This window comes from Dermacentor variabilis, chromosome 2 (assembly GCF_050947875.1).
Source record: "Dermacentor variabilis isolate Ectoservices chromosome 2, ASM5094787v1, whole genome shotgun sequence".
Classification (NCBI taxonomy): domain Eukaryota; kingdom Metazoa; phylum Arthropoda; class Arachnida; order Ixodida; family Ixodidae; genus Dermacentor; species Dermacentor variabilis.
Window position 1 is genome coordinate 82,238,427 of NC_134569.1, and position 14,678 is coordinate 82,253,104.

Genomic DNA, 14,678 nt, shown 5'->3' on the forward strand with positions numbered 1-14,678 from the left:
GCCCGTGTTGGCAGCGGGCTCCATTAACTAAATGGTGACAACGCTACCTTTGGCGGCCAGAGGCGCCCTGCAGGTCAACAAACGACAGCCACAGGAAACAAATGACCTCTGTCAACAGAGGGTACCGGCGATAGCGCGACATGATTTAGTGCATGCTAACGCATGCCATTCCCAGGGGGCCGCCTGCTTCGGTCGCGGAATTAATCAGGTAGAAACTGTCGGCGCATTCATAGAAGATTTGCAGTCCGTAACAATACCTATACGGGCAGCCGTTATAGAGTCGACTATTGTTAATTCGATCCTAGCGGGACCACGAGATTTGCTCAAATTATCGGAAATATCGAATTAACAAACGCAGCAAAGTTAACGAAATCAAGTATCTTTTATTGCTTGAAGTAATCTGTATTGTCTTTTTATTTCTTCCACTTGAAGCGAGACTCGACCAGCACGAGGCCAAGAGCGCCGACATGTTCAACTGGAGTCGACTGTATATGTTGTTCGGCAATGCATGTGGTGCGACTTCCGTGGTGCTCATGGCAATCCAGGCCTCTGGATGGTAATTACAAAATCCCTTTTCATTTTTCAGGGTGTTGAAAATTACGACATACCACAAGAACTAAACAGTCTGTAGTCAACCTAGCGGTCACTGGCAGGATAGCCCATATACTTTTGAGATAGATTGACATTGAATTAACGGAGCTTTAAATGAAAAAAGAAAAGACTGATGAGCACATACTAATGAATTATCAATAAAGAGGGCATGAAAAAAAAACAGTTGAAAATGGCATTGCACAGTGACCAGGCTGGTTGTCTATTTGCCTATACTGCGGTTAGAGGTTAGAAACACGAGCTGAAATGAAGTTTCCGTTGGTTTTTCTGCTCAGAAGCAATGACATCGAGACCCAGCTTAAAGCACCCAGATCATAAAGAGCACCGACATACCTATAGTACACATGCATAAGCGTCTCGGACTCCGCGGTAAGAACAAAATCACTTTATTCGAAACGCCGCTTCGATCAAATACTTTCATGGAGCAATCAGCATTAAATCAGCGTTTGTGGCAAACACGCTTGTCAGGACACCGTATATGTACGTGCAATATTTGACGTTTTTTTACGGTGACTTGTATCTCTTGACTTACAGTGCATGTGCGCGAGATGACCATAAAGTATATGAGAGCGCCCGCACATACGCTCTCATCGACGATTTGATTCATTGATGGGCTTCAAGGTATTATCAAAGCAATGCACATGCTTAATGACAGACGCCGTAGTTGGGGTGAGACCGGATTATAATTTTTGACCACCTGAGGCTGTTTCGATCCTAAGTGCCTTACACAATCCAGCGCTTTCGCCTGCCGCCCTATGGGAATGCGGCCGCCGCCAGGAACTGAACTCGCGACCTCGTGCTTGGTAGCAGGACGTCGCAGCCAGTCGAGTCACCGCGGGAATATAAGTGCGATCACGTGTTTGCTTGGGCGCGCGCTGTTTGTTTGCTTGTTTGTGAGTGCGTGCGTGCGCTAAAGGAGCAGGAAATTATGTTAATGCTCCCAGAGCATGCACTGTGGTAAGGGGGATATCGACCGGCTGGCCAATGACGTATGCGCTATATAACAGGAAGTGCTTCGACGAAGAAAGTCCCACGCTCATTCAGCGATGGCATGAATGACGTCTCGTATAGAAGGAGACATCCTTCGGGGAGGGGGGGGGGGGGGGCTCTTGAAGCACACAGGTACACGATCTCCAAAGAAAGGAAACACAAGACAAACTGCAGCCACAATATATATACGTTCCCACAGGAGGCGCGGTGATTGTCGGCGCGTATCTGTGTGCCATCGATGGCCGCCCCGAACGCTGTTGTTACGCTGCTGCCTGATTTTTCGGCACACGCCCATTTGTCGGCCTCTATATAGCATAATAGGTGCGCGCGCGCTCCCGAAGCCCAAGCGCGCAATTCAGCCAAGTGGGTCCCTGAGCTGCCCCGGTTATTTTCGTCCGTTAGACCCGAGGCAACGACGGCGAACGGATAGGCACTCGAAAGGTTGGGCGACCGCGCGCACTGATATAGAAGAGGGTATCTGCAGCAGAACGGGCGCCTTCGCGCTGATCGGCCTTGCCTATATAGCTACTGCGGAGCAGAGCGATGCGAACGGATTTAACAACAGAGACTGAAATATATGAACAAAAAGAAAAGTAGGAAACGAGAGAGTGTTTATGCAGCTCGGAGTAAGCAGCAGTTTCTTCCGCCCCGCTTTTTTAATTTTTTTCCTGCTCGCAACGCGTAACACCGACGCGAGGTATAAATATTCCAGCCGACACGTGGCGTTTCGCCGCGAGTATGAACGCGTATGCGTAATGAAGTACAGCTCATATTTTTTTGTGACGATTATTACTTTGCGCCACGCACTTATTTAGGTGAGTGTGCTAGAGTCGATAAGAACACGGGTGACTTTACAGCGGCACGTTAACAGAGCTGTACTTTTGTCAACCGCGCACACAGAGAGCAAGAAGAAATGAAGGAAAATAAAACATTTTTGTCTGTGATAGAAGCGCAACTGCAATAGAGATTACTGTATATTAGAAGGCCATTAGATTCACCAACATATGGTCAGGAGAGTGGCCTCTTCAAACCAAACTACGTATGCTGGAGGCTCTGATGAAACGGTGTGGCACTGTCGCAGTCTATACGGGTGGAAATGACTCAACAAAAATTTACTGAACGAAAGAAGGAGCATGGCTTATTAGAAGGGGACTAAAATGGGTAAAGATCTTTGCCTCTCTTGTGAAGAGCCAGACGGCGCTGGGTCAACTTATCTACTTATTTATTTTGTGGCGAGCGTACCTACAATTGCATAAGGGCATTTCTTTCCAACCTCGAGGCACGCACCGCTACTGGTCAAATCATCTCAGAGATACTTAAAATGCCTAGCGAAAAAACACCTCACGAAGCGATAGTATCTCCACTGCTCTTCAACATGGCGATGCGTCGCCTCGCGCGCGATCTGGATCGGACACCCGGCCTAGGTAACACGCTCTACGCGGACGACATCACGCTGTGGCCGAGCAGAGGTTCCCTAGGCAATAAAGAATATGCGCTCCAAAGCGCAGCATTAGTGGTGGGGAAATTTTCCCGAGGAAGCGAGCTGAAGTGTGCGCCCGAAAAATTTGAGGTCACCCGGATACACGCGAAAGGCTACAAATCCAGAGGGTCGATTCACATCGAGGTTGAGGGCCAAACGGTCCGAAATACCCGCGATGCGAGTCCTGGGTTTGCGTCTTCAGACCGACGGGAGAGTAGCACAGATGCCCAAAACACTCAAATCCGCAACCCTCAACATAGCCCAGAATGATATGTCGAGTGACGTATCGAAAGGTGGGCATGCGAGAAGACGATACCGTAAGGCTCTTGCATGCCTTAGTAATTCGTCGAATCACGTATGGCTTACTTTACCAAATCCCGAACAGGGAAGAGGAAAGGCAGGTCAACACGATAATTCGAACCGCTTTCAAGGCGGCTCTGGGCCTGGCTAAATGTACCTCCACGGAGCGCATGCTAGCTTTGGGAATACATAATACTTTCGACGAACTCAGGCAGGCCACTCTGATGCGACAGATGGAACGCATCAGCTTCACAAAAACTGGTAGGGCAACATTGGTTCGACTCAATATCCCAGCATACCCCATTTATCTCACCAAACAGAGAGTCCCTCTCCTTCTTTCGGTGAGATCCAAAATTACAGTAGCTCCAATTCCCAAGAGAATGCATCCATCCCGAGTGCAACAAGGAAAGGCGCAAAGCCCGCACGCGCACAACCATATTCAATTGATATACTCTAACCTTAGGTACTATACGTACGACACCGACGCAGCTACACCGACGCAGCTGCGTATGCAGAGGCGACCGGGCAGCGCTACCAAAGGAGTTACACCCTGGAAGTCGTGAACACGACCTGCCCGCAGCAAATAACCGGCTAGCCTCGCGGTAATCCCTAAATCATTCAGCCACCGTTGTCGCCTACTCTGGAGTCCGGAACACGCGGGGGTACAGGGGAACGAACAGGCTGACGCGTTAGCTCGAGGATCTACCAACCGAGCGACGGCGTCCTCTTCTAACCCCAACCACTCGCACTATCCCTTACAAAATCCCATCACTTTGCCAAAGATTTCCTTGCTCGTCAGCGCGGAGTCCGCGGAAAATACTCAGCGCTTCACCCACAACATAGTGGGGAAGAGGCCGTCGATTGGCACAAAATAGACTGAGGTATTCCCCCATCTAAAATTGCTAAACCCCGTGTATCCCACTCACTATAGGGCCAAATTCTCTTGGTGCAGTGGCATACCCACCCTAATACATGTAATCTGGGAGTGCACTACGCGTCCTCATAGGCCAAATGGCAATAACACAATGGAGCAGTGGAAAACACAGCTCGTCCATTCCGACTTCGCAGGACAAAAGTCAGGTCAGGCAAGCACTTGGCAGGACAAAGGTCAGGAAAGCGGCAGAGGGCAGTGGGGCCCTGAAGACTGAGGGGTTCCGACCACCCCTCCTTAAAATATTTTCCTGTCAAATAAAGTTTATATATATATATATATATATATATATATATATATATATATATGTTGTAATGTATACGACCGCGAACACACGGCGCCTTCGTCAGAACATCGCTTATCAACTCAAGGTCCGGCCAAGTGCGAAAATTACGAAGGCCCTTCGAGCGGTGTTGATGCACACGAAGCCACCGTTAGCCTCCTTATCCTCTCAAAGCAAACGCCAGGAATCAAAGGCGCGGCAGAGAGGCAGCGGGAGTTGCGGCGTATAGGGGCCTGTTGCTTTCCCGAGGCAAGGGTCTAACGCAACCTGATACCGACCGAAATAAGCGGCGACGCCTTGCAGTCGCCACGCATCTGCCTCCTTCGTCTTATCAGTGTGCCCAGCACCGCACCCGCCAGATCGGTTTCAGAGTCCCCACGAAGTGGCAGAGAGAGAGAGAGAGAGAGAGAGAGAGTGTGTGTTTGTGTCGCGCATCCTTGTGCTTCCCCCCACCGCATTTCCGCGTCCCAGTCTTCGGCCCGAGTCACACGGTGTGCACTCAACAGCGCTTTAGCTATATAGGTCTTCTTTCCGCGTGCTTTACCGAGATCTATGAGGTCAAAGGCTGAACGGAAACTGCACAGCGATTTCCGTAAAGAAGTGGCGAAGGTCCTCGACTGTAATTTTGCGTTGGGGCCCGGTTTACACAGCACAGGCCTTACACGGCCCACCTTTGAAGTTCACAATCGCTCACACGTAAGCGTCTGTTCTGTCGATCTTCTGTCTTTTGCGAAACAGCACGTAGTGCTGCTCCTCGGCTATTTCGTAGTTTTGCCACTGGTTTCTGTCCGTTCATCTGACCACTGGCAAGTTCACTGCACTATACCAGAATCGAAAGTGTATCCGGGGTTTTCACGTAATTTCCTAGGTATACTTGATTGTGGCGCGAAATACATTTCGGGCCATAAAAAAGGACAAAAGGGGACAATAAAATAAAGACAGCGAAGCGCCAACTGGCGCTTCGCTGGCATTTTTCGGAGCTTCGCTGTCTTCTTTTTCTGTCCCCTTTTCAAGAAATGCATTTCGCGCCACAATCAAGTACCTACGGAATCTAAGCACCAACTTGCCCAAGAAGAAGTCCTCTCGGTTTTCGCGTACTGTTGGTTGTAGATCAGGCTACATATTGATACATGTGTGCATGGCTTCCGAAAGATGTAGCACGTTAATTGTAGGGTTCATAAATGATACCTGGCGATAATAATCTGAATGCTTCAAGTTTATTCACCGCAGAGACACAAAAGATAATCGTGGGTAAAACGCGCACTGACCAACACGCACATACACATGGTATGAGCACGTGCATGCGAGGCCCTATACTGTAGGCCGGCATGCCATCTGGTGTTAGGGTTGGCGTCTGGCACCACGTGCAGAAAGTAATTTCATCCGACCGTCTTCGTCGAAACGAGGCGTGACTTCTGCGATAGTTGGCGTCCCGCACCACGTGCAGAAAGGACCTTTCTCTCACTCGTCGAAATGAGGCGCGACTTCTGCGATGGTTGGCGTCCCGCACCACGTGCAGAAAGAACTTTCTCTCACCCGACCTTCTTCCACCAGGCCTCGTCGAAATGAAGCGTGACTTCCTAATTCGCCATGACCATTTCGAGTGTCTGCCGGTCTGACGGAAGCCCCGCAGTGTACAGGCCTCTTTTGTATGTTTGTTTGAGTGTGCTAGTTTAGAGCGACCCTTTCCTCGAACAAACTACAGGAGAACTTCCACGAACCCGCAACGCGCAGAAGAGACGGACAGGCGTCTACAATTCCGGGAGGCTGGACGGCCTCCTCCTTGCAGTAGACTCGGTATAACCAGAGGAGGAGGGGCCCTCTTTCTGTGCCGGTCACGTGACGTCGACGGAAGCAAGATCCCTCCCACGATTCTGGAGAGCCTATTTAAGGGGCTCCGAAATGTACTTTTGATCACTTCATTCTCTTCTCTTCATATTTCATTAACCTTTGAATAAACAGTGCGAGTTTCGCACCAGAATTCGTCTCGCCCTTACTTGGTCGCCATGGTCTACCGGATGTCTGCAGCCCGCCGACAACGCCACGCTACCCAATAAGTAACGTCGGTCGAGCTTCGATAGGCAGGCGCCGCTACTACTCGGCAGCAGTGCGATACGCTACCCTGGAGTAGGCAACACTGGGCAGCTTGAGGCATCGTGCTACAACAGGCCAGTATCGATCAGTGCACCTCATTATTCAGGTGTATCGAGCATATTTCGCAAGCATCATGCTAAATAGTGTGTACCTTTTATCACTAGTAGAAACTTGGCAAGCAACAAAAACAAAAGAAGAAGAAGAAGCTGTGCAAAAGTGAGCACTTTCCATAGTGACAGGTACAACCACTGGACTCCTGGAACAGCTTTAGATTATACCATAGTATACGGCGACGACGGTCGAGGCTAGTTAATTGCTCATATACATTATATTCATAATTTCAGTGGATTATAAAAACACAAAAGACTATAGCCTGACGACTCTGGTTACCTTAACGCACGGGTGCATTCAAACGCTAAATATTACACCGCGAAATAGGTGACGCCACACTGAGGTCACCGGCTAGGCCGTCCTTGCGGGAAATAGGATCAGGAAAATTTCGCCAGTAGGTTTTTCAATAGTAATAAGCCGTGTTTCCCGTTCAACAAATTCGGATTACGTTGCGAGAAAAATAATCTACCCAACCAGCCTGAAAGCGTTCTTTTAGAATTCTGCTGAGCATAAATTGCGGCGTGTTTCACTTCCATTGCATGCTCTAGACCCCCTAGTAAAGGCACAAATTGTTGTCCCATGTGGAGGTTTTCCCACCATCATATTATTTTTTGAAAATCTGTATACGACACTGTTTCAATCATAAACAGAAAACTATCGCGCTTGTCGTGTTGGCTAAAAACAGACAGCCTCACACTGAACAGTTCCAAAAGAAAATATATCGTAGTCCACTCCCCCCTCCCCGCGCGCGCGGGCACGCACGCGCACGCGCGCACAAACACACACACACACACACACACACACACACACACACACACACACACACACACACACACACACACACACACACACACACACACACACACACACACACACACACACACACGCACGCACGCACACACACACACACACACACACACACACACGCACGCACACACACACACACACACACACACATTTATTCTGATAACTGTCTTTTGGAATAGGTTGATTCTATAAAATATGTAGACGTTACATCATATTTTAATTTAAGCTGGAAGGTGCATATCGGTAATGTCTGCTTAAAGCTGGCGTCACCATTATTTGCACTTTTGACAAGCCGAACGCTACTTCGATACCCAGGTCTTAAAATATATATATATTTATTACTCTCTTTTTCGCTGTCACTTAACATACTGTTGTAAATCCTGGGGTTCTAAATTTCGGTTTCATGTAAAACTCATCATTCGACTGCAAAAACGGACTTTCCGCATCATGTTTTTCCGTACAGAACGTCATCGCAGCCAACCACTTATTCAAGAATTTCGAATACCACCATTCATGTCTGTCTTTGAAGTAAAAGCTTTAATAGGAATCAATGACACTATATACATAAATCATCCGTTACCTACCACCCTGTTTACTGTACCAGCAATCGAGTAACACTGGAAACACAAACAGCCTTAATTTTAATTTGTCTGCCACGCGTAACGTACACTGCGAACGCCTTATACAACACCATGGTGCAAAAAATATGGAATGCAACACCACTTGAAATTAAAATAGCTCACAGAATTTCTATAGCAATTAAAAGGGTCAATTCCGCAAACATTTTACACCACCGATGTTATTTCATTCCTTGTCACTGTTTCTCTTCTGCTTCAACTATTAGTTAATGTCGTCCATATGATATGACCGTAATTATAACAAAATTGCCGTTTTTGTATATGTGACTGTTTTATTCATCTAGCTTCGCTCTTTACGGTTTTGGTATGCATACTTTCTTGAAGATCTCTATTTTTGGCTCTATATTACTGCACGTGCCATTAGATTGATTGCTTAAATGTGATCTCATTACTTAAATACTTCAATGTGTTACATACTTATTATGTTACGTATTCTTATATGTGTTGTGCTGCAAATTACGTGTGAACATGAGCCTCGATTAGCTTCTGGTTTTGGGCCAACAACTTTCTGGTGTACTCTGCTTTTGGGGTGACCTAACCAAATGAAATGCAAATGGAAATATCTGAACATAAAGGATGTAACTACAGTCGTAGGCGGCGGGAACTTGCATGGACTGCCGGAACATTATCCGTGCAATCTAACTTAACCATTTCCTCATAGTAGTACGGTTTTTCCATGCTTATACTGAACTTATTTACTTTATTAGAACAGCCAATCTGACACACCCACTACGGCGTACGGGGGCTGGGTTATTAAATAAGCTAGCGGCTCCTCGCACGATCCATTGTGCCCCCTGGAATGAGGCACAAAACACTTCACCAGCGTTCCAGATATGCGGGAGAGCTAGCTAAAGCGATAAAGCTGCAGCCTGAAGCTCCGAAAGGCCGCGTCATTCAACGAAGTCGCGCCATATGCTGACGCGTACAAGGACGAAAGCAAAAAAGCGGAAACTCTTTCTTGTTCTTTATCACGCGACGCTCTCCACGTGACGAAAGAGAGCAACCAGCGGCAAGCCGGCCAACTTCAGGGAAATACGGAGGAGATAAGACGACGCGAACACACGCTCTAGGGAATTCCGAAGCCTAACAATAAAGACAAAGTACGGAGCAGTCACTACGCACGCACACACACACACACACACACACACACACACACACACACACACACACACGCACACACACACACACGCACACACACACACACACACACATGGTACAAAGGAACAATAGAGGGATAAGTAAAGGTTGGAAACCGCGCGAGATGCTTGGAAAAAGTTCGAAGAGCAGCGAGCATAAGAGTTCGTATAGAGTCTGACATTGCCATCCGTTGACTCAAACAACGTGTAAAGAGTGCCTCAAGACGAAGAGAATATGTTATTTTGTGGATTCGTTAACGCAAGAAAGTGCTTCGTCTACGTCAGCTGACCAGTGCATAGCGCAGAAGTGATCTCACTGCTTGTACGCTCCTGAGCAGAACCGTCGTCCCGTTTCGACTTGGTGCACTCAAAATGCCTCAAGATGGCTCATCACCCCACTGCTTCTGCGTCCATTGACTCTGCTTCGGGGGAAAAAACTAGCCACAAGCTTTCTTTTTTCTTTCTTCCTTTTGCTCGGCTGAACGAAAAGAGCGTTTATTGCCGACTTTCCTTTCAGCGAAGTAAATAACGAGGGCAGGTCACGTACTCAGATGTGTTTGCAATGGCACATGTCGTTACTATGAAGCAGAATATTAATTCAAACGAAAGTACTCATCTTCCTTCCTTCCTTCCCTTCCTTCCTTCATTCCTTCCTTCTTTCCTTTCTTTCTTAATTTCTTTCTTTCTTTTAACGTTTCTCAACCGGCTGGTCTTGATTTCTGGGAGTCGGACATCACAGGCTCGTGGCGGTAGATCTAGTATTACATGCAGTCATTAAACGAACGGTCTGAGAATAGTCATCCGGTGATGGGTACATCAGCTGCAAAGCCCGCGGTGACAAAAGCTTTCAACGTAATCATCACTCCTCGCTCGCTAACTGTTCCCCTCGGATGTATACATGCGCGTTGTCAGCGCGATGTCAGAGCTCTGACTATGTGGACTATACGCCTCTCCCGTAGCTGACACATTTCCATGTCCCATTCGTGTCATGGGGGTAATTTTCGCGCGCTTCGGTGCCTGCCCTAAATCTTCACGTCGCTGTCAGTTGCAAGAAGTACGATATTATGCGATATTGTACCACAATTTGAGAGAGAAAAGAGAAAAGCTCGCTATCACTTTATTGCTAAGCGTTTCTTATTCTTCGCTGTTATTTAGAGCGAGTGATTTCAGCTCGAGTATAACGTGACAGAAACAGCGACAGAAAATGTTTGTGATCTATCAAGACGACAAATTAAAATTTCTTAACATGTTCAGATACAGTCAGGTGTTAAGAACGGCCAGCTGCAGTGCAAGTTTGCCAGCCATTTACGCCAACGGTGGCAACCTCATCTTGGAACGCCGCCGCAAACCTCTAGCCACGGCGTGACTAAGACGACTTTGTGTCGGGAACAATACGCGCATCCACCACTCTCCGTCGCTTCAGCTAGGATGCGTTTGACGAAGCAGGCTTTGTGCTGAAACCGCCACTGTTACGCTCTAGCCTCGTCGCCGTTGTGACTGAAGGAGTTCGACGAAGCAGGCTTTGTGCGCAACACGACAACGCCGCCCTGTTCTGCTATGAGCGGGGGAGTTGCCACGGGAACGTCGACGAAGGCCCCTTCCCACGCGCCGACCAAGACGCAGGACAATGGCTACCCGGGAGTGCTACCCGGGTCTCCTCCGAGTTCTACGAAATTCGTGTGGTGTCGGTTTCGGCCGTGAACACGTGTGTGTGTGCATGTGTGTGTGTAAACCGTCTCGCGGAGAGGCGGCTAGTTTACGATGACTAAACGAACGTTCGCGTCACCTTGTATCGCGGGAGGACCGAGTGTTTAAAAACTGCTGTTGTGCGGATGCTCGACACACTTTTCTTAAGCAGTCATGTTGGACTGAGACACTCTCTCAAGCAGTCGTGTTAGACTGACGTACTTTCTCTCGCAGTCATGCTAGACTGATGAACTGCATGTAAATACTGTAAATAAACCCATATTTCTCGTTCTCGATAAGAAGCAGTCCTCCCCTTCATCAACGTCCTCAGCGTGGATAAGTTCGACGACGGCATGGGCCAGCTACCTTCACATTCATCATCATCATCATCAGCCTGGTTACGCCCACTGCAGGGCAAAGGCCTCTCCCATGCTTCTCCAACAACCCCGGTCATGTACTAATTGTGGCCATGTCGTCCCTGCAAACTTCTTAATCTCATCCGCCCACCTAACTTTCTGCCGCCCCCTGCTACGCTTCCCTTCCCTTGGAATCCATTCCGTAACCCTTAATGACCATCGGTTATCTTCTCTCCTCATTACATGTCCTGCCCATGTCCCATTTCTTTCTCTTGATTTCAACTAAAATGTCATTAACTCGCGTTTGTTCCCTCACCCAATCTGCTCTTTTCTTATCCCTTAACGTTACACCCATCATTCTTCTTTCCATAGCTTGTTGCGTCGTCCTCAATTTAAGCAGAACCCTTTTCGTAAGCCTCCAGGTCTCTGCCCCATACTTGAGTAATGGTAAGACACAGCTGTTATACACTTTTCTCTTGAGGGACAGTAGCAACCTACTGTTCATGATTTGAGAATGCCTGCCAAAGGCACCCCAGCCCATTCTTATTCTTTTGGTTATTTCAGCCTCATGATCCGGATCTGTGGTCACTACCTGCCCTAAGCAGATGTATTCCCTTACCACTTCCAGTGCCTCGCTACCTATCGTAAGCTGCTGTTCTCTTCCGAGACTGTTAAACATTACTTTAGTTTTCTGCAGATTAATTTTCAGACCCACCCTTCTGCTTTGCCTCTCCAGGTCAGTGAGCATGTATTGCAATTGGTCTCCTGAGTTTCTAAGCAAGGCAATATCATCAGCGAATCGCAAGTTACTAAGGTATTCTCCAATAACTTTTATCCCCAATTCATCCCAATCCAGGTCTCTGAATACCTCCTGTAAACACGCTGTGAATAGCATTGGAGAGATTGTATCTCCCTGCCTGACACCTTTCATTATTGGGATATTGTTGCTTTCTTTATGGAGGACTACGGTGGCTGTGGAGCCGCTATAGATATCTTTCAGTACTTTTACATACGGCTCTTCTACACCCTGGTTCCGTAATGCATCCATGACTGCTGAGGTTCCGACAAAATCAAACACTTTCTCGTAATCAATGAAAGCTATATATAAGGGTTGGTTATATTCCGCACATTTCTCTATCACCTGATTGATAGTGTGAATATGGTCTATTGTTGAGTATCCTTTACGGAATCCTGCCTGGTCCTTTGGTTGACAGAAGTCTAAGGTGTTCCTGATTCTATTTGCGATTATCTTAGTAAATACTTTGTAGGCAACGGACAGTAAGCTGATCGGTCTGTAATTTTTCAAGTCTTTGGCGTCCCCTTTCTTATGGATTAATTAGGGTTATGTTAGCGTTCTTCCAAGATTCCGGTACACTCGAAGTCACGAGGCATTGCGTATACAGGGTGGCCAGTTTCTCTTGAACAATCTGTCCGCCATCCTTCAACAACTCTGCTGTTACCTGATCATGCCCAGCTGCCTTCCCCCTTTGCATATCTCCCAAGGCTTTCTTTACCTCTTCCGGCGTTACCTGTGGGATTTCGAATTCCTCTAGACTATTTTCTCTTCCATTATCGTCGTGGGTGCCACTGGTACTGTATAAGTCTCTATAGAACTGCTCAGCCACTTGAACTATCTCATCCATATTAGTAATGATATTGCCGGCTTTGTCTCTTAACGCATACATCTGATTCTTGCCAATTTCTAGTTTCTTCTTCACTGCTTTTAGGCTTCCTCCGTTCCTGCGAGCATGTTCAATTGTATCCATATTATACTTCCTTATGTCAGCTGTCTTACGCTTATTGATTCGCTTCGAAAGTTCTGCCAGTTCTATTCTAGCTGTAGGGTAAGAGGCTTTCATACATTGGCGTTTCTTGATCAGATCTTTCGTCTCCTGCGGTAGTTTACTGGTATCCTGCCTAACGGAGTTACCACCGACTCCATTGCATACTCTTTAATGATGCCCACAAGATTGTCGTTCATTGCTTCAACACTAAGGTCCTCTTCCTCAGTTAAAGCCGAATACCTGTTCTGTAGCTTGATCTGGAATTCCTCTATTTTCCCTCTTACCGCTAACTCATTGATCGGCTTCTTATGTACCAGTTTCTTCCGTTCCCTCCTCAGGTCTAGGCTAATTCAAGTTCTTACCATCCTGTGGTCACTGCAACGCACCTTGTCGAACACGTCCACATGTTGTATGATGCCAGGGTTAGCGCAGAGTATGAAGTCTATCTCATTTCTAGTTTCGCCGTTTGGGCTCCTCCACGTCTACTTTCGGCTATCCCGCTTGCGGAAGAAAGTATTCATTATCCGCATATTATTCTGTTCCGCAAACTCTACTAATAACTCTCCCCTGCTATTCCTAGTTCCTATGCTATATTCCCCCACTGCCTTGTATCCTGCCTGCTTCTTGCCTACCTTGGCATTGAAGTCGCCCATCAGTATAGTGTATTTTTTTTTTTACTCTACCCATCGCCGATTCCACGTCTTCATCGAAGCTTTCGACTTCCTGGTCATCATGACTGGATGTAGGGGCGTAGACCTGTACAACCTTCATTTTGTACCTCTATTGAGTTCCACAACAAGACCTGCCACCCTCTCGTTAATGCTATAGAATTCCTGTATGTTACCAGCTATATTCTTATTAATCAGCAATCCGACTCCTAGTTCTCGTCTCTCCGCTAAGCCCCGGTAGCACAGGACGTGTCTGCTTTTTAGCTCTGTATATGCTTCTTTCGGCGTCCTAACTTCACTGAGCCCTATTATATCCCATTTACTGCCCTCTAATTCCTCCAATAGCACTGCTAGACTCGTCTCACTAGATAACGTTCTAGCGTTAAACGTTGCCAGGTTCATATTCCAATGGCGGCCTGTCCGGAGCCAGGGATTCTTAGCACCCTCTGCTGCGTCGCAGGTCTGACCGCCGCCGCGGTCAGTTGCTTCGCAGCTGCTGGGGACTGAGGGCCGGGGTTTGATTGTTCTGTTCATATAGGAGGTTGTGGCCAAGTACTGCACCAGGGTGGCCAATCCTGCTATGGTGAGGGAGTGCGTTACCGGTTCTGGTCACCGGGATCAGGCCACACTTCAGGCCTGTTTTATGCAATTTTATCAACACGCGGATTTTTTTTAATCCGGTGGAAAATTGCGCGGCACCGGGATTCGAACCACGGACCTCTTGCACGCGAGGCGGGTGTTCTTCCTCTACGCCACCGCGGCGCCACCTTCAGCTACGCCACCGCTGCAATTCATGCCGGACTCC

At 47.7% G+C, this 14,678-nt stretch overlaps 1 protein-coding gene across 1 annotated transcript in view; it reads right to left on the minus strand.

Moving 5' to 3' along the window:
• Positions 1–14,678, minus strand: part of LOC142572164 (uncharacterized) — a 233,750-nt gene that overhangs the window by 210,526 nt on the left and 8,546 nt on the right. The gene's annotated exons all lie outside the window — the stretch shown is intronic.